We start from the raw sequence: 26609 nt of genomic DNA, 5'->3' as shown, positions 1-26609 counted from the left end.
CTTGGGGTCTCTTCTTTCCAAAATGGGGTCACTTGTGGGGTAGTTATACTGCCCTGGCATTCTAGGGGCCCAAATGTGTGGTAAGGAGTATGAAATCAAATTCAGTAAAAAATGACCTGTGAAATCCGAAAGGTGCTCTTTGGAATATGGGCCCCTTTGCCCACCTAGGCTGCAAAAAAGTGTCACACATCTGGTATCTCCGTACTCAGGAGAAGGTGGGGAATGTGTTTTGGGGTGTCATTTTATATATACCCATGCTGGGTGAGAGAAATATCTTGGCAAAAGACAACTTTTCCCATTTTTTTATACAAAGTTGTCATTTGACCAAGATATTTATCTCACCCAGTATGGGTATATGTAAAAAGACACCCCAAAACACATTCCTCAACTTCTCCTGAGTACGGGGATACCAGATGTGTGACGCTTTTTTGCAGCCTAGGTGGGCAAAGGGGCCCATATTCCAAAGAGCACCTTTCGGATTTCACTCCTCATTTTTTCCTGAATTTGATTTCAAACTCCTTACCACACATTTGGGCCCCTAGAATACCAGGGCAGTATAACTACCCCACAAGTGACCCCATTTTGGAAAGAAGACACCCCAAGGTATTCCGTGAGGGGCATGGCGAGTTCCTAGAATTTTTTATTTTTTGTCACAAGTTAGTGGAAAATGATGATTTTTTTTTTTTTTTTTTTTTTCATACAAAGTCTCATATTCCACAAACTTGTGACAAAAAATAAAAACTTCCATGAACTCACTATGCCCATCAGCGAATACCTTGGGGTCTCTTCTTTCCAAAATGGGGTCACTTGTGGGGTAGTTATACTGCCCTGGCATTCTAGGGGCCCAAATGTGTGGTAAGTAGGTAAATGACCTGTGAAATCCGAAAGGTGCTCTTTGGAATGTGGGCCCCTTTGCCCCCCTAGGCTGCAAAAAAGTGTCACACATCTGGTATCTCCGTACTCAGGAGAAGTTGAGGAATGTGTTTTGGGGTGTCTTTTTACATATACCCATGCTGGGTGAGATAAATATCTTGGTCAAATGCCAACTTTGTATAAAAAAATGGGAAAAGTTGTCTTTTGCCAAGATATTTCTCTCACCCAGCATGGGTATATGTAAAATGACACCCCAAAACACATTCCCCAACTTCTCCCGATTACGGAGATACCAGATGTGTGACACTTTTTTGCAGCCTAGGTGGGCAAAGGGGCCCATATTCAAAAGAGCACCTTTCGGATTTCAAAGGTCATTTTTTACAGAATTTGATTTCAAACTCCTTACCACACATTTGGGCCCCTAGAATGCCAGGGCAGTATAACTACCCCACAAGTGACCCCATTTTGGAAAGAAGAGACCCCAAGGTATTCGCTGATGGGCATAGTGAGTTCATGGAACTTTTTATTTTTTGTCACAAGTTAGTGGAATATGAGACTTTGTATGAAAAAAAAAAAAAAAAAAAAAATAAGCATTTTCCACTAACTTGTGACAAAAAATAAAAAATTCTAGGAACTCGCCATGCCCCTCACGGAATACCTTGGGGTGTCTTCTTTCCAAAATGGGGTCACTTGTGGGGTAGTTATACTGCCCTGGCATTTTCCAGGGGCCCTAATGTGTGGTAAGTAGGTAAATGACCTGTGAAATCCTAAAGGTGCTCTTTGGAATATGGGCCCCTTTGCCCACCTAGGCTGCAAAAAAGTGTCACACATGTGGTATCGCCGTATTCAGGAGAAGTTGGGGAATGTGTTTTGGGGTGTCATTTTACATATACCCATGCTGGGTGAGAGAAATATCTTGGCAAAAGACAACTTTTCCCATTTTTTTATACAAAGTTGGCATTTGACCAAGATATTTCTCTCACCCAGCATGGGTATATGTAAAATGACACCCCAAAACACATTCCCCAACGTCTCCTGAATACGGAGATACCACATGTGTGACACTTTTTTGCAGCCTAGGTGGGCAAAGGTGCCCAAATTCCTTTTAGGAGGGCATTTTTAGACATTTGGATACCAGACTTCTTCTCACGCTTTGGGGCCCCTAGAATGCCAGGGCAGTATAAATACCCCACATGTGACCCCATTTTGGAAAGAAGACACCCCAAGGTATTCAATGAGGGGCATGGCGAGTTCATAGAAATTTTTTTTTTTTGGCACAAGTTAGCGGAAATTGATATTTTTTATTTTTTTCTCACAAAGTCTCCCGTTCCGCTAACTTGGGACAAAAATTTCAATCTTTCATGGACTCAATATGCCCCTCACGGAATACCTGGGGGTGTCTTCTTTCCGAAATGGGGTCACATGTGGGGTATTTATACTGCCCTGGCATTCTAGGGGCCCTAAAGCGTGAGAAGAAGTCTGGAATATAAATGTCTAAAAAATTTTACGCATTTGGATTCCGTGAGGGGTATGGTGAGTTCATGTGAGATTTTATTTTTTGACACAAGTTAGTGGAATATGAGACTTTGTAAGAAAAAAAAAAAAAAAATTCCGCTAACTTGGGCCAAAAAAATATCTGAATGGAGCCTTACAGAGGGGTGATAAATGACAGGGGGGTTGATCAATGACAGGGGGGTTGATCAATGACAGGGGGGTGATCAATGACAGGGGGGTGATCAATGACAGGGGGGTGATCAGGGAGTCTATATGGGGTGATAACCACAGTCATTGATCACGCCCGTGTAAGGCTTCATTCAGACGTCCGGATGCGTTTTGCGGATCCGATCCATCTATCAGTGCATCCGTAAAAATCATGCGGACATCTGAATGGAGCTTTACAGGGGGGTAATCAATGACAGGGGGGTAATCAATGACAGGGGGGTGATCAGGGAGTCTATATGGGGTGATCACCACAGTCATTGATCACGCCCCTGTAAGGCTTCATTCAGACGTCCGGATGCGTTTTGCGGATCCGATCCATCTATCAGTGCATCCGTAAAAATCATGCGGACGTCTGAATGGAGCTTTACAGGGGGGTAATCAATGACAGGGGGGTGATCAGGGAGTCTATATGGGGTGATCACCACAGTCATTGATCACGCCCCTGTAAGGCTTCATTCAGACGTCCGGATGCGTTTTGCGGATCCGATCCATCTATCAGTGCATCCGTAAAAATCATGCGGACGTCTGAATGGAGCTTTACAGGGGGGTAATCAATGACAGGGGGGTAATCAATGACAGGGGGGTGATCAGGGAGTCTATATGGGGTGATCACCACAGTCATTGATCATGCCCCTGTAAGGCTTCATTCAGACGTCCGGATGCGTTTTGCGGATCCGATCCATCTATCAGTGCATCCGTAAAAATCATGCGGACATCTGAATGGAGCTTTACAGGGGGGTAATCAATGACAGGGGGGTGATCACCACAGTCATTGATCATGCCCCTGTAAGGCTTCATTCAGACGACCGGATGCGTTTTGCGGATCCGATCCATGTATCAGTGCATCCGTAAAAATCATGCGGACATCTGAATGGAGCTTTACAGGGGGGTGATCAGGGAGTCTATATGGGGTGATCACCACAGTCATTGATCATGCCCCTGTAAGGCTTCATTCAGACGTCCGGATGCGTTTTGCGGATCCGATCCATCTATCAGTGGATCCGTAAAAATCATGCGGACGTCTGAATGGAGCTTTACAGGGGGGTAATCAATGACAGGGGGGTAATCAATGACAGGGGGGTGATCAGGGAGTCTATATGGGGTGATCACCACAGTCATTGATCACGCCCCTGTAAGGCTTCATTCAGACGTCCGGATGCGTTTTGCGGATCCGATCCATCTATCAGTGGATCCGTAAAAATCATGCGGACGTCTGAATGGAGCTTTACAGGGGGTTGATCAATGACAGGGGGGTAATCAATGACAGGGGGGTGATCAGGGAGTCTATATGGGGTGATCAGGGGTGATTAGGGGTGATCAGGGGCTAATAAGGGGTTAATAAGTGACGGGGGGGGGGTGTAGTGTAGTGTAGTGGTGCTTGGTGCTACTTTACTGAGCTACCTGTGTCCTCTGGTGGTCGATCCAAACAAAGGGGACCACCAGAGGACCAGGTAGCAGGTATATTAGACGCTGTTATCAAAACAGCGTCTAATATACCTGTTAGGGGTTAAAAAAAACACATCTCCAGCCTGCCAGCGAACGATCGCCGCTGGCAGGCTGGAGATCAACTCTCTTACCTTCCGTTCCTGTGAGCGCGCGCGCCTGTGTGCGCGCGTTCACAGGAAATCTCGCGTCTCGCGAGATGACGCGTATATGCGTGACTGTGCGCAGGGCTGCCACCTCCGGAACGCGATCCTGCGTTAGGCGGTCCGGAGGTGGTTAAATAGTATGGTGGGATCTGAAGGGATAGGGGTGTAAAAGGTTTTATTGCTGAGTTGTCGTTTGGCCTCACTCATATACATCCCCATATCTCATAATACCACATTCCCACCTTTGTCCGCCTCTTTGATGACGAAGGATTTATTTTGTTGAAGTTTTCGGATAATGTTAGATTCGGCCACAGCCATGTTCCTCCCCCTAATTGTGTTCCTTTGTAGTTTCCGTATTTCCAATAGAACTGCTTGAAAAAATAAATTAATATTGGGAAACATACTAAGAGAGGGCGTGATGGTGGAGGGTTTTGATATGTTGAATGATCTCCTACCTAGGTCACTCTCACTTAGTTTAAGTAGGTCCATTAAATCCAGGAAAACGCCACGTTCATCCTCTGCAAGATCTTTTATCAAGGTCGGTTGAGCATACAATAGTTTGAAACATAATTGCCTGCAAAATAAATATACATCTTTTATGAACTCAAACTTATCAAGTAGGCTCATGGGAGAGAAGGAGAGTCCTTTCTTCAGGACCATTTGTTCTTTATCTGATAGAACATAGGAGGAAAGGTTAATGACCTGAAGTGACCCATTATCCTGTGCTAATCCAACTCCTACGTCCGTTTCCTGTAGGAGGGTGGATGATTGTTGCCCCTGCGCAACTGTGGGCCCCTTCTTGTGGGATTTACGTAGTCCCCTCCTAATTCGCCGTCCTCGCTGCTTTCGGATAAAAAATCCATATCTGCATTTGAATTGGGGGCCTGTTTAACCGCAGTTTTGTTTAGATCATGTCCCTTCGAAGGTGCTCGCGTGTTACCACTGTGCCTCCACCTGAAGGCCTGTTTCCTATCAAAATCACCCTTATCCCGCTGAAACTTGGACTTTTTGCCCATCATTATCTCCTTGTCGAAGTTTTCCAAGATCTCCTTCAATTTAATCTGAAATGAATCAACCCTCTCCTTGTCATGCTGATCAAGCTTCAATTCCAGTTCCACAAGCCTGACTTTGGTCCGCTGTAAAAGCTCCTTATCATGTGTAATCAGCATGTCAATGAGAATTTTGGAACATTGTAGGAGTCCCTGTTCCCAGGTCTCCTTAAATTCTGCAGTGACCTCCCAGGCTGGAAATTTCTGCACCCTCAAACCCCGGGGGATGATGGAGCACCTGAGGTATTCCTCAAGGCTTTTAATATTCCACCACACCCGTGTATAGAGTTTGTGGGTGTCGATAATTTCAGAGGTCAATGATCTAAAATCACCACCTGAATCAGTGGCACCTTCCTCATGGAACAACGCGGTAGCCTGCGAGGTCCAAGCCGCCTCCCTGGCCTCCAAATTGAACGCCATTATTCAGACCACAAAAAGAAAAGAAAAGGGTGCCACAACCCCAGAAAAAGCAAGAGGGAAGAACTCCCTAGCTATAGAACCACAATATAATATTGAACAACGGGGGGCACACCAAAGGTGAAGTAAAGGAGTGCAGGCCTGGTATAGAAAACAGCATAAGCTAAGCTAAGGGAAAGAAATACCAAACTCAGCCGCACCTCCAAGAATAAATATTAATTTATTGAAGACACAAAGTTTAAAACCATGGACATATAAAAAGCAGTACCCCACTGAAGGGAGAAAATAGATAAGCATGAAACAACCATCATCCAAGGATACCATGAGTAATGCAATACTGGAATAAGGAAAAATAATCCATAGAACCAAAACGGTATACTTATCAGGTGGCACAGTGGTAACACAGGGAGAGGAAAATAAGCAACCCTTCAGTGAGACAAGCAGGAAAAGAATCCTCACGCGTATCGCTAGTACCCAACTAGCTTCATCAGAGGTCCATGTAGATATAAAACAGTGTTACAAGGTCCTTATATTTACAATAATTAACCTATAAGTAAGTAGATCTGTGGTCAAACCTGTTAAGGTAATTGGAGGAGGGGAAGGCCAGATGGGGCAAATCGAGGGGCGCCACCTCAGAGCTCCCCGGTGCACGGTCTGAACACTGCGACATGTGCCGGTCAAGCCGGCGTGGTGGAAAAGCTAGTGCGCCTGCGCAACATGGCGCCCGGCCGGAAGCCGATGCCGTGATGCGTTCCACAGACCGGAAACGCACCCGGCACCACGTCACGTCCGGGCGACAGATCGCGCAGCTCCGTCCCGTGGAACGCAAAAGGACAAAGGGCCAAATGGAACGCAAAATGAGTAGAACGAACAAATTAGGTAATGATGCACACAATCATACCGTTTCATGTCTCGACAACGCATGTTTGTTATAAGACAATATCTGTAGGAACCAAGAGCAATAATAACAAAAATAATTCATCTAGTGAATACACAATGAGCCATAATAAACCAGTGTACAGATTCATCCATCAGTGTTTGAATAGATATAAAAAATGTTTATACAAAAAGAGAATATTATTTTTATATATAAAAAGAGAAAAACAACATATGTATATAAATATGTGATAAATAGATCATATAGTGAATACAAAATAAACCAATATTCAAGATAAAGTTGCCGAGGTACAATATTTCAAAACGTTAACGACCGTGCCCAAAGTAACGCAAAGAATATTTCATTAATATATAAAGAGATATAATAAATACATACAATATGGTTATAAATAATAATTCATAAATGTGGATGGCATATCAAAATGAACATCAACATCAGTTCATGGCTGGGGAACTACAGGGAGGCATTATAACTGCATTATTACTACTGGGATACTGTGGGGCATTATTATTGGGCACAATATGGAAGGCATTGCCACTAACTGGGGCACTCCTGGAGAGCATTATCACTATTAGGGACACTGTAGGGGCACTACTAACTAGTGAAGACAATCTGGGATAGAATTATTACTATTGGTGGACTTTAAGGAAAACTTATTTCTTCAGGATAATATTTGGGGGCATTAGGGAGCACAGCAGGCACAGTATATGGGGATAGCAGCAATATGTAGTACTGTTGGGTCACCAGGAGGAGGAGAATTATGGAAAGTGAGGTATCTAAGATGTCTGTGTGGTAAACTCTGCAGGGACGAGATGTGGCTGAAATAATCCTTCATGGCGGTCTGGTCCAAATGGAGAAGATAAGGAAAGAGAACATTTACATTAGAAGAGACATCACTGTATGTAAGAGGTACAGTTGTGTTTAAAATAGCAGTCAGACATCACTAACCTGCTCAATCACTGTTTTTGGTAGAAATTATATTTCTACATGGCAAATAATTTACTAGCAGGTGTAGTAGAGTAATAGAAACCCAAAAGACCGAACAGTCATTACATGCATGCTGCTGATTCTGGGTAATTCAATCACTAATTGAAAGGGCCAAGTTCAAAATAATAGCAGTGTGAAGTTCAATGAGTGAGATCATTCATTCTTTGAAAAACAGGTGGCAATTATTGCCCTTATTTAAGGAAGGAATGCAGCAAATGTTGTACATGCTGGTTACAGGTATTTCTTTCTGAAATTCTGAGGAAAAAGGGTAATTCCAGACATTCTTCAGAAGAACAGCCTACCTTGATTAAATAGTTGATTGGAGAGAGGAAAACATATAAAGAAGTGCAGAAACTGAAGCTATTAGAAGGATTTTGAAGTTTATTCACTTTTTTAAACACACTGCTATTATTTTGAACACAGTAGTAGTGCTGGGGGGTATCGGTTAGATTGAGAATTTGGCACAAGGGTGGGGGCACCATTTCAGTTTTCACCTCAAGCATCTACTGGGCAGCACAGTGGCTCCGTGGTTAGCACTGGTGCCTTGCAGTGCTGGGGTCCTAGGTTTGACCATGGACAACATCTGCATGGAGTTTGTACGTTCTCTCCGTGTTTGCCTGGGTTTCCTCCAGGTACTCTCGTTTCCTCCCACACTCCAAAGACATAATGATAGGGAACTTAGATTGTGAGCTTCATTGGGAAAAGCTTGATGCTAATGTCTGTAAAGCGCTGCGGAATATAGCAGCACTATATGAGTGCATAAAATAAATAAAGGGAACTACTGTCAGGAATAGCAATTCCTAGCTGGCTGACCATATTAGGGCCTCCAGGCATCACTTTGCTTGGGGTCCCTGAAATACCAAGCCCACCCCTACATATAACAATAGTCTTGCAAAGAGGGAGAGGTCATAGACTGCTTCCCCATATAAATATGAAGGAATTGAAAGGTCACCAGAATGAGAGGGAGCAGTCTGTGTAAGAGAGGGGGGAACCATGGGAATTAGTGTGTGAGGAAGCGGGAGGGAGCAAGGAGACCAGTCTGAGATCAGGAAGCTATGTGGAGCAATTTCAGTGTTAAAAAGGAGAGCCATGGGGAGTAGTCTATCCGAGGGACATGGGGAGAAGTCTGTGTATGAAAGATGATGCTATGGGGAGCAGTGTGCATGAGAAAGAGAGGATGTGGAGGAAAAGGCCTGTATGAGAAAGTGAAGAGCATGGGGAGTAGTGTGTGTGAGAAAGAGGGAGGCATAGTTTAGAAGCCTGTGGAGTAGGAGTAGTATGTATGATATGAGGGGGCACGGGGAGCAGTCTTTGTTGTTAGAGGTGTTTGTGGATGTACTGACAAGACATTACAAATACAGATATATAATGACTATCCCTAAGCCTTAGACATGTGGCAATACCACCTTTAGAAGAGAACATTCACAAAGCCTCAAAGATCACAATAAAACACACAACACAAATGAGGAGCATCCAGGGAAATTGCATATAAATGTACTTCTCTAGTTGCTGCTAAGTAACATAGTATATAAGGCCGAAAAAATACATTTGTCCATCCAGTTCGTCCTGTTATCCTACAAATTTATCCAGAGGAAGACAAAAAAAAAACTGTGAGGTAGAAGCCAATTTTCCCCACTTAAGGGGAAAAAAATTCCTTCCCGACTCCAATTAGGCAATCAGAATAACTCTCTGGATCAACGACCCCTCTCTAGTAGCTATAGCCTGTAATATTATTAGGCTCCAGAAATACATCCAGGCCCCTCTTGAATTCCTTTATTGTACTCAGCATCACCACCTCCTCAGGCAGAGAGTTCCATAGTCTCACTGCTCTTACTGTAAAGAATCCTCTTCTATGTTTGTGTACTGGGGATAAGACGCACGTTTTTCCCCCCAAAAGTGTGTGTGGGGGGGGAATAGCAGTGCGTCTTATGGGGCGATTGCTGCCATTTACACTGATATCAGCGGGAGGGAGGAGGGGCTGAAGGCTGACATCTGGTGCTGTAATGGCAGCGGGCCCGGTGCAGTCACTGTAGTCTATTACACCAGGCCCCGCTCACTGTAGTAATCATATCTAACGTGTAGGCAATGTTAAAGTATAGAAATCCTCTGAAATTCAGCATGTAGCACTTACTAAACTCCCGTAGCAGGCAGGAGGCCAGGCGGCGGCAGCGTAACGTCATGCGCCTGCTTCATTCATAAAGTGGGAGGAACAGGCGCACTACGTAGTGAGTTAGGCTGCCGCCGCCTGGCCTCCTGCCTGCTACGGGAGTTTAGTAAGTGCTACATGCTGGATTTCAGAGGATTTCTATACTTTAACATTGCCTACATGTTAGATATGATTACTACAGTGAGAGGGGCCCGGTGTAATAGAATACAGTGACTGCACCGGGCCCCGCTGCCATTACAGCACCAGATGCCGGCCCCAGCCCCTGTTTTGGGAGTCATTCACTACACAGGTACACTGTTATGGGGGGGGGGGGGGGGGTTTTGTGGCTGATACATAGCATGAGATGCTATATATTTGTCATCCACACATCCCCCATAGCAGTGTCATATCATCCACAGATGCCCCCGTAACAGTGCCATCCACAGATGCCCCCGTAACAGTGCCATCCACAGATGCCCCCATAACAGTGCCATCCACAGATTTACCCCATAACAGTGTCATCCACAGATCCCCCTTAATAGTGTCATCCACAGACCACCATTAGTTCAAAACCCACCAAAAGCACACCTTTTGGTTCAAAATATTTTTTCTCTTATTTTCCTCCTCAAAAACCTAGGTGCGTCTTATGGGCCGGTGCGTCTAATAGGGCAAAAAATACGGTAGATGATGTGAGAGATCTCTGTACTGACCCCTGATATATTTATACATAGTAATTAAATCTCCCCTCAGTCATCTTTTTTCTAAAGTCAATAACTTTAATTTTGATAATCTTTCAAGGTACTATAGTTCCCCATTCCAGTTATTACTTTAGTTGCCCTCCTCTGAACCCTCTCCAGCTCTGCTATGTCTGCCTTGTTCACAGGAGCCCAGAACTGTGCACAGTACTCCATGTGTGGTCTGACCAGTGATTTGTAAAGTGGTAGGACTATGTTCTCATGACGGGCATCTATGCCCCTTTTGATGCAACCCATTATCGTATTGGCCTTGGCAGCAGCTGCCTGATACTGGTTTTCACAGCTTAGTTTGCTGTTCACTAAAATTCCTAGATCCTTTTCCATGTCAGTGTTACCCAGTGTTTTACCATTTAGTATGTACGGATGGCTTGCTGTCACGACCATGGTCATGGTCGTGACTCAGGATCCGCATGCAGTTGCCTGTGGTTTGGTTTTATTGTCAACCACATGGTGAGGGCTGCTGGTATGTTGCCTCACGTGTGGTTGCCGCTGGCAACATGATTTGGTACTTGGCAGTATAGCAGCCTGAGCTGTTGCTAGGCAGCTTGCTGTCAAGTGCATGCAGTTACACCTGGTTGGGTTCCTGTGTGATGTGTGGTGTGTGCTGTCTTCGTTTGTGTTCTGGACAGCAGCACTTGCACATGGGTTCCAGGCTTTGTTGTCTGTGGCAGGTGAGTGTGGTGTTTGTTGCATTTACCTGCCATTGCCATAAGTTGTTTCTTTTCCCGTTGTAGCTTGGCCACTTTTGACTCCTGTTTCTCCGCGTCCAGGAGGAACGGGCTGTCTACCCAGCTCCTAGCTCAGGGATCGGCAGAGGGTCAGAAGGGATCCGAGGTTCCTGAGCATGAGCCCTCCTACCTTCAAGGGAGGCTCATGCAGCTAGGAGTCAGGGTCAGATTGGGGAAGCTCTAGGAGGTGACCTGCTCCCTAATTCTGTGGTTCTGGCCAAGTAGCGACCTTTACATCTTCTTTCATCGCACGGCTGAGGGCTTTCCCCATCCTCAGCCGTGACACGTGCATTATTCCTTCCCATGTGCATAACCTTACATTTGTCAGTGTTAAACCTCATCTGCCATATACAGTATATGCCCAAGCCTCCAATCTATCCAGATCCCTCTGTAGTAGTATACTGTCCTCTTCAGTGTCAATTACTTTACACAGTTTAGTGTCATCTGCAAAAATTGATATTTTACTATGCAAGCCTTCTACAAGATCATTAATAAATATATTATAATATAATAAGAGGATAGGGCCCAGTACTGACCCCTGAGGTACTCCACTAGTGACAGTGACCCAATCTGAGTCTGTACCGTTTATAACCACCCTCTGTTTTCTATTACTGAGCCAGTTACTTACCCACATACAGACATTTTCTCCCAGTCCGAGCATTTTCATTTTATATACTAACCTTTTATGCGGTACAGTGTCAAATGCTTTGGAGACGTCCAGATATACGACATCCATTGATTAGCCGCTGTCAAGTCTAGAACTTACCTCCTCATAGAAACTGATTAAATTAGTTTGACATGACCGATCCCTCACGAAGCCCTGCTGATATGGCGTTATTTGCTTATTTTCATTGAGGCGTCCAAAATAGCATCTCTTAGAAAACCTTCAAACAGTTTACTCGTGACGGATGTTAAACTTACCGGCCTATAGTTTCCAGGCTCTGTTTTTGGACCCTTTTTGAATATTGGCACCACATTTGCTATGCGTCAGTCCTGTGATAAAAAGAATGGTACATACACAAAGTCATAAAGCCATGATAAAGTATATACACATCGTAGATAGCTACAAATGCCCCCCCCCCCCCCCCTCCATATAAAGTCTCAAACAATAAGCAAAGTGCAAATAAAATATGAAGTTTGAATCCAGAGGAAAAAAAGCAGGCTGGTTTGAGATATGCATTTATACAAGCAGTCAAATAACGCAAGTTTGTGAGCGTTCGCATGTTTGAGTTCTAGTGTGTGTTTGTATTTAGTGTGTGACTTTAGATTACGTGACTTGAGATTTAGGGACTTTAGGAGGGGACTACAGTAAGTTAGATTCTTATCATTACACTATTTTGTATTTTTCTCTTTTCTTGCGAAATCCCCATTTAGTATGTGTTCCATTATTGACAGCGCAGTCCAGTGCACATCTTGTCTAATGTATGCAGTCCTGGAACAGCCGTTTGAGGGTGCATATCTTTGTTCAAAATGTGAGTAAATTGCCCGTTTGGAATCGCACATCGAGTATCTAAACGGGAGAATTTCAACACTGAGAAGCGTTGACAATTTGGAAAATAGTTTGCTGCTCACTGAGCAAGCACTCTATGGGGTAGATGTGGGGGAGGGTGTTAGCAAGGAGGCTCAGGAAAGTGAGGTAGCTAGCTGGGTAACAGTTAGAAAGTGGGGTAGAGGTAAGAGTGCCAGGGAGGCTAGCCCTGATCTGACACACCCCAACAAGTTTGCACGGTTGGCAGATGAGGGGGATGTCAGTTCAGGGAGAGCACTGCTGCAGCCAGACGCTTTCTCTGCCAGTCAGGGGAAAGTCAGCTCCAGTAAGCAGAGGACCAGGAGAGCAGGGCAGGCCAGACAGGTGCTGGTAGTGGGAGACTCAATTATTAGGGGTACAGATAGGGAAATCTGTCACAAAGACCGAGATCGTCGAACGGTGTGATGTCTTCCTGGCGCTCGAGTTCGACACATCGCGGTTGACAGATCTGGTTGACAGATTACTGGGAGATGCTGGAGAAGATCCAGCTGTCATGGTCCATATTGGAACCAATGACAAAGTTAGAGGTAGGTGGAGTGTCCTTAAAAATGATTTTAGTGATTTAGGTCAAATACTACTGGTACCACGAGCCACACAAGAAAGGCAGCGGGAGATTAGGGAGGTTAACAAGTGGCTCAAGAACTACTCTAGGAAGGAGGGGTTTTGGTTCCTGGAGAACTGGGCTGACTTCTCTGTTGGCTACAGACTCTATCGTAGGGATTGGCTGCACCTCAATGGGGAAGGGGCAGCTGTGTTGGGGGAGAAGATGGCTAGAAGGCTGGAGGAGTGTTTAAACTAGGGGCTGGGGGAGGGTAGTTAGGTTATAGGATGGGAAGATAGTGCAGATTGAGACCGGGAGCAAGGTAATGGGACTGGGGGAGGAATGGAAGAAGGCACTAGAACAGCTCAGAAGGAAAATTGTATGGTACAAAATATACATAAACCTCTTAAATGCATGTATACTAATGCCAGAATCCTGACTAATAAAACTGGGGAACTGGAAATAGTGATGTGTGAGGTGGACTATGACATAGTGGGAATAACTGAGACATGGCTGGATAATAGCTATTACTGGGCGGTTAATGTACAGGGTTACAGTCTGTTTAGAAAGGATCGCCAAAACCGGAGAGGGGGAGGGGCCTCCCTTTATGTAAAGTCCTGTCTAAAGTCCACACTCTGGGAAGATATAAGTGAGGGATTATGAACATGTGGAGTCACTGTGGGTATAAATACATGGAGGTAAAAACAATAATAAATTACTAATAGGAGTTTATTATAAACCACCTAATATACCAAAGTCCACAGAAAATCTGCTACTAAACAAGATAGACGAGGCAGCAAATCATAATGAGGTGGTTATTATGGGGGACTTCAACTACCCAGATATAGACTGGGAAACTTAAACTTGTACATCTCTTAAAGGAAGCAGGTTCTTGGCAATAACCAAAGACAATTACCTTTCCCAACTGGTTCTGGACCCGACTAGAGGGACGGCCATACTGGACTTAGTGTTAACTAATAGACCTGACAGAACAACAGATGTGCAGGTCAGGGGACACCTGGGAAATAGTGACCATAAAGTAATAACCTTCCAATTATCATTCAAAAGAGTGTTTCTTCAGGGAGGAACAAAAATACCAAACTTCAAAAAGCTAAATTTAGTCAACTAAGAGACAAAGTACTCAAAAATAAAAAAATACAGCCACAAAATAGGATATTCTCAAAAGCATCCTAAAATCTAATTGTGAGAGGTACATACCTTTATGTGAATAAAAGGTTAAGGAACAAGAAAAAAACAATGTGGATAAATAGAACTGTAAAGGAAGCAATAAATTACAAAAAGAAAGCATTTAAATCACTAAAACAGGAGGGAGGCGAGTAAGCACTGAAAAACTATAAGGAAAAAATATATGTAAAAAACAAATAAAAGCAGCCAAACTGGAGACCGAGAGATTAATTGCCAAAGAGACAAAAAACTAACACTAAAATGTTTTTCAATTATATAAATGGTAAAAAGTATAAATCTGAAGGTGTCGGCCCTCTAGAGAGTAATGAGGGGGGAGTTGCAGAGAGCGATGAGGAGACAGCAAAGCTATTAAATACTTTTTCTCTCCACTGTATTCACTGAAAAAAATAAACTGTCAGATGAAATGCAGAATGTAAAATGAAAATTCACCATTAAAAGTTCTGACCCAGGAAGAAGTACAGCGGCGTCTTGAAAAGATTAAAAAATACAAATCGCCAGGACCAGATGGCATACACCCCGTATCCTAAGAGAATTAAGTAATGTCATAGCCAGACCCTTATTTCTGCTATTTAAGGACTCTATACTGACAGGGGGTGTTCCACAGGATTGGCGCATAGCAAATGTGGTGGCAATATTCTGTCCAAAAACAGAGCCCGGAAACTATAGTCTGGTAAGTTTAACATCCGTCGTGGTTAACTGTTTGAAGGTTTTCTAAGAGATGCTGCCTTGGAGTACCTCAATGAAAATAAGCAAATAACGCCATTTCAGCTTGGTTTTATGAGGGATCGGTCATGTCAAACTAATTTAATCAGTTTCTATGAGGAGGTAAGTTCTAGACTTGACAGCGGCGATTCAATGGATGTCGTATATCTGGACTTCTCCAAAGCATTTGACACTATACCGCATAAAAGGTTAGTATATACACTGAACAAAAATATAAACGCAACACTTTCGGTTTTGCTCCCATTTTGCATGAGCTGAACTCAAAGATCTGAGACAGTTTCTGACAGTTTGTGCAGACATTCTTTGGTTAAGCAAACCGATTGTTGCTGTAGCTGTCCGGGTGGCTGCTCTCAGACGACCATGGAGGTGAACATGCTGGATGTGGAGGCCCTGGGCTGGTGTGGTTACACGTGGTCTGCGGTTGTGAAGCAGGTTGGATGTACGGCCAAATTCTCTGAAACGCCTTTGGAAACGGCTTATAGTAGAGACATGAACATTCATTGCATGGGCAATAGCTCTGGTAGACATTACTGCAGTCAGCATGCCAATTGCACGCTGTCTCAAACGTTGCGACTTGCTACATCTGTGGCATTGTGCTGTGTGATCAAACTGCACATTTCTGAGTGTCCTTTTATTGTGGGCAGTCTAAGGCACAACTGTGCAATATTCATGCTGTCTAATCAGCACCTTGATATGCCACACCTGTGAGGTGGGATGGATTATCTTGGCAAAGGAGAAGTGCTCACTAACACAGATTTAGACAGATTTGTGAACAATATTTGAGAGTAATGGGTCTTTTGTGTATGTATAAAATGTTTCAGATCTTTGAGTTCAGCTTATGCAAAATGGGAGCAAAACCGAAAGTGTTGCGCTTATATTTTTGTTCAGTATAAAATGAGAATGCTTGGACTGGGAGAAAACGTCTGTATGTGGGTAAGTAACTGGCTCAGTGATAGAAAACAGAGGGTGGTTATTAACGGTACACACTTAGATTGGGTTTCTGTCACTAGTGGAGTCAGTATTGGTCCCTATTCTCGTCAATATATTTATTAATGATCTTGTAGAAAGCTTGCACAGTAAAATATAAATTTTTGCAGATGACACTAAACTGTGTAAAGTAATTAACACTGAAGAGGACAGTATACTACTACAGAGGGATCTGGATAGATTGGAGGTTTGGGCAGATAAGTGGCAGATGAGGTTTAACACTGACAAATGTAAGGTTATGCACATGGGAAGGAATAATGCAAGTAACCCGTACATACTAAATGGTAAAACACTGGGCAACACTGACATGAAAAAGGACCTAGGTATTTTAGTGAACAGCAAACTAAGCTGTAAAAAACTGTGTCAGGCAGCTGCTGCCAAGGCCAATAAGATAATGGGTTGCATCAAAAGGGGCATAGATGTCCGTCATGAGAACATAGTCCTACCACTTTACAAATCACTAGTCAGACCACACATGGAGTTCTGGTCTCCTGAGAACAAGGCAGATATAGCAAAGCTGGAGTGGGTACAGAGGAGGGCAACTACAGGGAGTGCAGAATTATTAGGCAAGTTGTATTTTTGAGGATTAATGTTCTCAATGAACCCAAAAAACTCATTAATATCAATATCAATATCAATATCAAAGCTGAATATTTTTGGAAGTAGTTTTTAGTTTGTTTTTAGTTTTAGCTATTTTAGGGGGATATCTGTGTGTGCAGGTGACTATTACTGTGCATAATTATTAGGCAACTTAACAAAAAACAAATGTATACCCATTTCATGCATGAAAATCATGTTTTTCTTGAAGGATGCAGACTTCTTCCTGTACCACTGCTTGAAGAAGGTGTCTTCCAGAAACTGGCAGTAGGACTGGGAGTTGAGCTTGACTCCATCCTCAACCCGAAAAGGCCCCACAAGCTCATCTTTGATGATACCAGCCCAAACCAGTACTCCACCTCCACCTTGCTGGCGTCTGAGTCGGACTGGAGCTCTCTGCCCTTTACCAATCCAGCCACGGGCCCATCCATCTGGCCCATCAAGACTCACTCTCATTTCATCAGTCCATAAAACCTTAGAAAAATCAGTCTTGAGATATTTCTTGGCCCAGTCTTGACGTTTCAGCTTGTGTGTCTTGTTCAGTGGTGGTCGTCTTTCAGCCTTTCTTACCTTGGCCATGTCTCTGAGTATTGCACACCTTGTGCTTTTGGGCACTCCAGTGATGTTGCAGCTCTGAAATATGGCCAAACTGGTGGCAAGTGGCATCTTGGCAGCTGCACGCTTGACTTTTCTCAGTTCATGGGCAGTTATTTTGCGCCTTGGTTTTTCCACACGCTTCTTGCGACCCTGTTGACTATTTTGAATGAAACGCTTGATTGTTCGATGATCACGCTTCAGAAGCTTTGCAATTTTAAGAGTGCTGCATCCCTCTGCAAGATATCTCACTATTTTTGACTTTTCTGAGCCTGTCAAGTCCTTCTTTTGACCCATTTTGCCAAAGGAAAGGAAGTTGCCTAATAATTATGCACACCTAATATAGGGTGTTGATGTCATTAGACCACACCCCTTCTCATTACAGAGATGCACATCACCTAATATGCTTAATTGGTAGTAGGCTTTCGAGCCTATACAGCTTGGAGTAAGACAACATGCATAAAGAGGATGATGTGGTCAAAATACTCATTTGCCTAATAATTCTGCACTCCCTGTAAAGTAATAACTGGAATAGACTACAGTACCTTGAAAGATTATCAGGGGTCAGTACAGAGATCTCTCCCATCATCTATTTATCCCCAGGACTGTGACTGTGACGAGGGGACATCCTCTGCGTCTGGAGGAAAGAAGGTTTGTACACAAACATAGAAGAGGATTCTTTACGGTAAGAGCAGTGAGACTATGGAACTCTCTGCCTGAGGAGGTGGTGATGGTGAGTTCACTAAAAGAGTTCAAGAGGGGCCTGGATGTATTTCTGGAGTGTAATAATATTACAGGATATAGCTACTATAGAGAGGTCGTTGATCCAGGGAGTTATTCTGATTGCCTGATTGGAGTCAGGAAGGAATTTTTTTCCCCTTAAGTGGGGAGAATCGGCTTCTACCTCACAGTTTTTTTTTTTTGCCTTCCTCTGGATCAACTTGCAGGATACCAGGCCGAACTAGATGGACAAATGTCTTTTTTCGGCCTTATGTACTATGTTACTAGTTTATGATACATTACAATCCATGTAAATAATTTTTTTTGCTACAGATTCCTTTGGAAATACATTGAATTTTTCTGATGTGAATTTTTGGCCATGTGAGCATACTCTTAGATTATTTACTACTACATGTGCATGTAAATAAATTTGAATATCATCGAAAGTTAATTTATTTCAGAATAGATTCATTACACACAGAGTGATCTGTTTCAAGTGTTCATTTCTTTTAATATTGATGATGAAGTGTGAATATGGAGTCTCTGATCATTTGGAATCCATTGGGTCTGATAAAATTATCCTGACCTATGTATAAATTTAATATTTTTTGAGACCTTATCCATTTCTTTCTGATGAAATAAACAAAAAGGCTGGTCTGAAATATTTGTGGAAGACTTTGTCCATTTAATCTAATAGACTAAACAAAAGAGAAATGTCTGAAATACAGATGCAGCTGAGCTAAATTTGATGGGTTAACGTGTTAAGTAAAAAATGGCACAAAAATGTTAACTACGGTAACTCATTATTTTTTTTATTTTATTTGTTTATTAAATTTCAGACATATCAGAGAAGATACATATTAGACAGCTTTGATGACAAAGTAAAATATATATGGTAGTATAATCAGTAATGAATCAGATGACAGAAGGTATAACATTTCCTCCTCCTGTTCACCCCCCCCACCCCCCCGATCTTGTGCGTTAACCTAAGGATCAAGGCACCTTGGGGAAACCTCAAGTACCTGACGGAATATGAATAGGTGTGCGTCCATGAAGAAACTCATATAGATACCATGTGGTATGTTAAAAATGTGAAATAAGTTTAGCTGTGACGGAATTGGAAAGAATATTCATAAAGAACAACCATATTAGAAAAAAAATCGTTTGCCCTGCTTTTCTTTATCTGATAATGCAAAGATCCAATCCATATGAAACAAGAAGGTTATTTTTGTTTGGATAAAAGGAATGGAGGGTGTTTCTGGGTCTAGCCATCCATGCAAAATGCTTTTCCGTGTGGCTGCCGCCCATATATGTAATAATGCTTTCTCACATCTAGAGAGCCGTTGATGCTCCTCTGAGAATATGTTAAAGATAGCCCACTGAGGAGTGATGGCGAAGGATATATTGTATGTTATTAGTATATGAGATTTTACTTGCTCCCATAAGTCTTGAACATATGCGCAACTCCATGAATGATGGTATAAATCGGTGTCAGGTAAATTACATTTAGAACAAGAGTATGTGCAGTCAGTAGACATTTTATTTTTAATGTTCGGTGTTACAAAAGCCCTATGAAAGATCAGCAGCGCCATATCCCTATAACTGCTGACTGGAGAATGTTTATGAATTTTTAATGTGGCCTCTAATAGCGTTTTAACGTCAAGATTTGGAAAATCTTTGAGCCATTTTCCTGGACCTGTGTTGACTATATAACAGTCTATTAGGGGTTTGAGGAAGTTGTATATAGTACTGGTAGAGGAGATCTGTGTTCTAACCCTTTTAAGGACTATATCTAGGCACGCCCCTCTCGAGTTTCTCGGAACGCCATTCACAGACTGTTGAGAAAAACTACAGGCTTGTAAATATATACATTTATTATGGGTGAATGCTGGAACCGTTGAGAAACTTCTGTAAAAGGAATAACAGAATAGCTGGAATCCAACAAATCCAAAATCCAAACACATCCCTGAGAAGCCAAGGTAGAGTATATCCTAGGTGGTCTGCCCCCCAAAAATCCTGGGTGACCTATAAAGGGTTGAAAAAAGGTATGCATGCCATCTAATTTATTGAGCTTCCTTACTTTATGCCAGGCCTGAATAGTGTTCCATAAGACAGGGAATTCAAATATGTTAGAAGGAAGTTTATCCTTAGGTAAGTGCAGAAGTGCTAATAAAGAGATGTTAGGAAAAAAATGTTTTTCCTAACTAACTCTTTTAATGTATTGGCTTTTGTCACAAGATGACCCGAGATAATCAAGATAACACCATGACGTGTTATCAGAATCAATTTTAGCTACCTCTATATGTGTACAAGGTATTGTCCCACTTATTTGATGACCTCTAAATGGACTTGTTTGGAAATGTGTGTGCAAGAGAGTTAACTATTGTCTGTCAAGGTTTTTTGCGGATCTGGGAATTAGCTACTCCAAAGTGCGAAATAATAATAGATTAACAGATATACACAGTGGCCATTATGGATTGCATGGATTGCAAGCTGGCTACATTCCAATAGGGGGTGAAGCTCTTTGGTTAATACAGTATAAAAGCTGGGCCAGTTCAACAAGCCACTGAAGTTCACCTATGAGGTCTCTGCGTGATATGTGTGATGTGTACAGTTGTGTTCAAAATTATTCAACCCCCACTGAAATTGAGTGTTTTGGCCAGTTTGAAATTGATTTTGATCATTTCAGTCATCTTGTTTACAATTAAATCAAAGAGGCACTTGTTAGTCAGACAAATATAACATAACATTTATAATGAAATAACCACAAATGTCTTTTCTGTGCTCACATGATTATCAGTTTTATTCAACCCCCAAGTGACATTCAATCTTAGTACTTAGTACAACATCCTTTTCCAGTTATAACAGCTTTTAAACGTGAAGCATAGCTTGACACAAGTGTCTTGCAGCGATCTACGGGTATCTTTGCCCATTCTTCATGGGCAAAAGTCTCCAGTTCAGTCACATTCTTAGGCTTGCGTGCTGCAACTGCTTTCTTTAAGTCCCACCAGAGGTTCTCAATCGGATTTAAGTCTGGTGACTGCGATGGCCACTTCAAAATGTTCCAGCCTTTAATCTGCAACCATGCTCTAGTGGACTTGGAGGTATGCTTGGGATCATTGTCCTGTTGAAAGGTCCAACGTCTCCCAAGCCTCAGGTTTGTGACGGACTGCATCACATTTTCATCCAATATCTCCTGGTACTGAAGAGAATTCATGGTACCTTGCACACGCTGAAGCTTCCCTGTACCTGTAGAAGCAAAACAGCCCCAAAGCATGATTGACCCCCCACCATGCTTCACAGTAGGCAAGGTGTTCTTTTCTTCATAGGCCTTGTTCTTCCTCCTCCAAACATAGCGTTGATCCATGGGCCCAAACAGTTCTAATTTTGTTTCATCAGACCACAGAAGACTATCCCAAAACTTTTGTGGTTTGTCCACATGACTTTTGGCATACTGCAGTCGACTCTTCTTATTGTTTGGAGACAGCAAGGGGGTGCGCCTGGGAGATCTGGCATGGAGGCCTTCATTACGCAGTGTGCGCCTTATTGTCTGAGCTGAAACTTCAGTACCCACATCTGACAAATCTTTTTTCAGTTCCTCAGCAGTCACACAGGGAATTTTCTCCACTTTGCGCTTCACGTAGCGCACAGCAGTCGAAGTCAGCATCTTCTTTCTGCCACGACCAGGTAGCGTTTCAACAGTGCCCTTTGCCTTGAATTTGCGAATGATGCTTCCTATGGTGTCTCTTGGTATGTTTAACATCTTTTCAATCTTCTTATAGCCATTGCCCTTCCTGTGAAGAGAAATCACCTCTTCTCTTGTCTTCCTGGACCATTCTCTTGACTTCACCATGTTTGTAAACACACCAGTAAATGTCTAGAAGGAGCTGAGTATCACAGTCCTTTTAAATCTGCCTAATTGGTGCTTATTATGCTTGATTGCTGCTCCTTGACATCCACAGGTGTTTTCAATACCTGATCGAAAACACTTGAATGAACCTCTGTTCTTAAGAGTGGTAGTCTTTAAGGGGTTGAATAATTGTGTCAATGAAGAAATCACAAAAAAAAACATTTAATACTGTATTACAAAAACAATTGATGTCATTTTAGTTGCATTTGGTTCTTCTTCTCTTGTCTGTATTCACCTTCATACAAGTCACCACTTTGTTGATGCAGTCTTTGGTCTGATGCCAAATCTTCTAGTAATCCTTAAAAGAAGAATCCTCAGCAGGTACCTCAGAAGACCTAGGAACAGGAAAAGGAGTATGAGGATGTTGTCCATAAGAGACAAAGAATGGGGAGGATTCAAACTCACTAGAGTGGTTATTGTAGGATAACTCTGCCCAAGGTAGCAATTGTATCCAGTTGCTGCATTGGGACAAGACAAAATGACAGAGATAGTTCTTTAATATTTGATGGATGCACTCTACTTGCCTGTTGGTCTAGGGATGGTATCCCGAAGAGAAGTCTAATTCAATCCCTATCAGCCAAAAAAAAGCTCTCCAGAGCTTAGAGGTAAACTGGACTCTGTGATCGGAAACTATGTGCAAAGGTCGTCCATGCAACCAGAATATGTGCTCTATGAATAATTTAGCAAGTTTGGCAGCCGAGGTCAATCTGGCCAAAGGAACGAAGTGAGCCATCTTGGAAAATCCACAACCACCCATATAGCTACAGTACATCAGTCAAAATATGGAAGATCGGTAACAAAGTCCATGGCAATGTGTTGCCATTGGACATCAACAAGAAGAGGTAACAACATCCTTTGGCAGTGTGGGCCACCTGTAGTGGAGTGATAAAAGTTCTAAAGTTTTCGGATCCTTGGATGACAGGCCAGTTTGGAGTTGTGCCCCCAAGCTAGAATACGCTTCCTCTTGGCAGGTGGCACGAATGTCCTCCTGGGAGTAATGTCTTTGACCAGGACAGGAACCACAGTGATCAAGCGAGCAGGATCAAAAATGTACTGGGGTTCGTCTTGCTGGTCGGAGAAATCAAATGACCGAGACAGAGCATTCGCCTTGATGTTCTTTTTTGCCGAGCGAAAGTGAAGCTCAAAATTAAAACGGGAGAAGAAGAGTGTCCATCTGGCTTGGCATGGATTCAGATATGTAAAGTTTTTGTGGTTGGTGAAGATTATCACCAGATGCTGGGCCCCTTCCAATAGATAACGCCACTCCTCCAAGGCTAGTTTTATGGCCAGAAGCTTTCTATCTCCTATACAGTAATTTCTCTTGGCAGGGGAGAATAGCTTGGAGAAAAATCTTCAGGTAAACATCTTGCCCTTAGAACCTTTCTGTAGCAAAACAGCTCCGGCTCGCATGGAGGAGGCATTCACTTCTAAAAAGCATTGGCTGTAGACATCTGGACTGTGCAGAACAGCAGCAGAGGCAAAGGACTTCTTTAAATGGACGAAGGCAGCTTCAGCCTCAGGAGTCCAGGCCATGACATTCACCCCTTTTTTAGTAAGGGATCTAAGAGATCGGGGATGTAAGAGATTAAAAATTAGGAATGAACTGGCGATAAAAATTTGCAAAACCTAGGCTGAATGGCACAAAGACCTTGTGGGCGGGGCCAGTACATTACTGCATTCAGCTTTTCAGGGTTTATCTGAAACCCAGTATCAGAGATGATGTATACCAGGAACAGTAAAATAGATTTCTCAGACGCAGTTCTCGAGTTTGGTATTAAGTCGATTCTATCTCAACCGCTGTAATATTAAACGTACATGCCTACAGTGAGAGGTCAAATCTGGAGAATAGATCAGTATATCATCCAGGTACACTATCAGGCAGACATAGAGCAGGTCGTGGAAGATGTCGTTTATGAACTCCTCGAATACTGTGGGAGCATTGCACGGACAAAGGGCATGACTCGTAGTGACAGTCATGAGTGTTAAAAGTGGTCTTCCACTCGTCACCCTCTTGAATGCAGATAAGGTTATATGTACTGTGCAGGTCTGATTTTGTGAAGACCTTAGCTCCCAAGAGCCTATGAAAGAGTTAGCAGATATTAGCAGCGGTAGAGGGTATCAATTCTTGACCGTGACCTTATTCAGACCTTCATAGTCAATACAGGGCTGTAAAGATCCATCTTTTTTCTGTACAAAGAAGAACCCGGCACCAGTTGGCAAAGTACATTTTTGGATAAACCCCTTTCAAGATTCTCCTTGATGTAGTCAGACATCACTTGGGTCTTGGGGAAGAGTGGCACTAGGCAGATGGTAAATTGGACAATCAGAAGAACAATAAGGAGGCCTCTTTCTTGCTGAAGACATCTACAAAACATCCATACTGCGGCGGAAGTCCAGGAAGGTCTTCGTGTACTGGAGGCAAGGAAGCAGGTCGGACCTCTTATTAGCAAGTAGACCGACAGGAGGATCCCCAATGCAGAATTTGACCAGAGTGCCAGTCCAGGACTGGAGTGTGCTGACGCAGCCAGGGAAGACCAAGGATAAACGGATTCACGGAAGCTGGCAGCACATAGAATGAGATCATCTCTGAAAGCGGTACCCCTATTTGCAACTTAAGGGGCATAGTGACAGAGAGCACAGGTTTTGGAAGTGGCAGCCCATTTACAGAATCCACTGACAGAGGTCTTTCTAGATAGATGGTAGGGATGGTAATGTTGGACCAAAGCCTACTGAATGAATTTAGTGGCTGACCCAGAGTCCAAGAAAGTAGGCACTGACAGAGTAAATCCCTTGTGAGAGAGAGTCACCAGAACTGACAGTTTCGGAGAGGACTTCTCCTTGTCTAGGACCACCTCTTCAACAGATCCTATACATTGGCGTTTTCTGGCTTCTCTGGACAATTATGCACAAAGAGGGCCTTGCCTCCACAATACAGACACTTGTTCTCTGCGGCATAGATGTTCCTGGTCAGACAATCGGAGGCGCTCTACTTGCATGGGCTCTTTAGATAGGGTGGACACTAGAGGAAGGACTCGCTTCTGGAAGGATGGAACCAGGCGAGGTGGTATTCTGGATGGTGTACTGACCTATAGACAAGGAACCCTGACATAGATTCAGCTGAGCTGAAGCAGCGGAAGTTGTGCATCCAGGCTCTTCAAGGACCAGCTGTAAGGTAGCCAGGAAAGACTGCAGGTTAGTGGTCTCTGCACCTCCATGTTCCCAAATAGGATTTGACTAAGCAAGGGCCTCATGAGACAGCAGGGACACAATGAAGGTGACCTTGGACCACTCAGAAGGAAACTTCTGCCCATGCAACTCAAAGTGGATCCAGCACTGGTTCAGGAAGCCACGGAAGTTTTAGGATGTCCACTATAGTGTGGTGGAAGAGGGAGTCGCACGCCAGTGCCACTTAAATTCAGACCCACAGGTATGGGTATTGCAGGGGTGGCAGTGAATGGCGACCTTGCAGTAGCTGGAGGAGAGATGGCATCCAGACAAGCAGAGACATTATGCATGAACTGCATCAGGACATCCTTATGTTCGCTCTGACGTCTCATCTCATATAACACTTCCTGAACAACAGGCTTGGGGTTGACCAGCGGGGTCCATGGGCCTGTGCGTATTGTCACAAACCAGCGGGTGTGAGCCCACTGTGCCACGTGACCATCCTCTAAGGTCATTGTCTTAGTGAACCCCTCGTTATTCACAGTACCCCGATGGTGGGGATAGGCTTTCCTGAGGGGAACACCAGGTTGTGACAGGCGCAGCACTATGAAGTGCCTATTGCACTGTGGCATTAGAAGAATTTTGATATCTCTGACTTTTTAGTCTAACCAGACTGTCTATTACTCTGTAATTCCTCTAGCGCCATTCTATGGAAGCAGTAGGTTTAAAGAGCACACCAAATGCTTGAAATAACTTTTTTTATTAACTTCAACTTTTCTTCATACAGTCCTGATTAGAGTTGAGCGAACATCTGGATGTTCGGGTTCGAGAAGTTCGGCCGAACTTCCTGGAAATGTTCGGGTTCGGGATCCGAACCCGATCCGAACTTCGTCCCGAACCCCATTGAAGTCAATGGGGACCCGAACTTTTGGGCACTAAAAAGGCTGTAAAACAGACCAGGAAAGAACTAGAGGGCTGCAAAAGGCAGCAACATGTAGGTAAATCCCCTGCAAACAAATGTGGATAGGGAAATGAATTAAAATTAAAAAAATAAAAATGAACCAATATCAATTGAACAGAGGTCCCATAGCAGAGAATCTGGCTTCACGTCAACAGAGAATCAGTCTCTTCATGCCATAGCAAAGAATCTGGCTTCATGTCAGCAGAGAATCAGTCTCTTCATGCCATAGCAGAGAATCTGGCTTCATGTCAGCGCAGAATCAGTCTTCATGTCATAGCAGAGAATCAGGCTTCACGTCACCCACCACTGGAACAGGCCACTGTCACACATTTAGGCCCAGGCACCCAGGCAGAGGAGAGGTCCCGTAACAGAGAATCTGGCCTTATGTCAGCGCAGAATCTGTCTTCATGTCATAGCAGAGAATCAGGCTTCACGTCACCCACCACTGGAACAGGCCACTGTCACACATTTAGGCCCTGGCACCCAGACAGAGGAGAGCGGTCCCGTAACAGA

General features: G+C 43.4%; 1 protein-coding gene across 2 annotated transcripts in view; it reads left to right on the top strand.

Moving 5' to 3' along the window:
- Positions 1–26609, top strand: part of BTK (Bruton tyrosine kinase) — a 562758-nt gene that overhangs the window by 383443 nt on the left and 152706 nt on the right. The gene's annotated exons all lie outside the window — the stretch shown is intronic.

This window comes from Bufo bufo, chromosome 8, assembly GCF_905171765.1.
Source record: "Bufo bufo chromosome 8, aBufBuf1.1, whole genome shotgun sequence".
NCBI lineage: Eukaryota > Metazoa > Chordata > Amphibia > Anura > Bufonidae > Bufo > Bufo bufo.
Note: the sequence above shows the minus strand (reverse complement) of the source record. Positions and strands in the feature narration are given on the sequence as shown.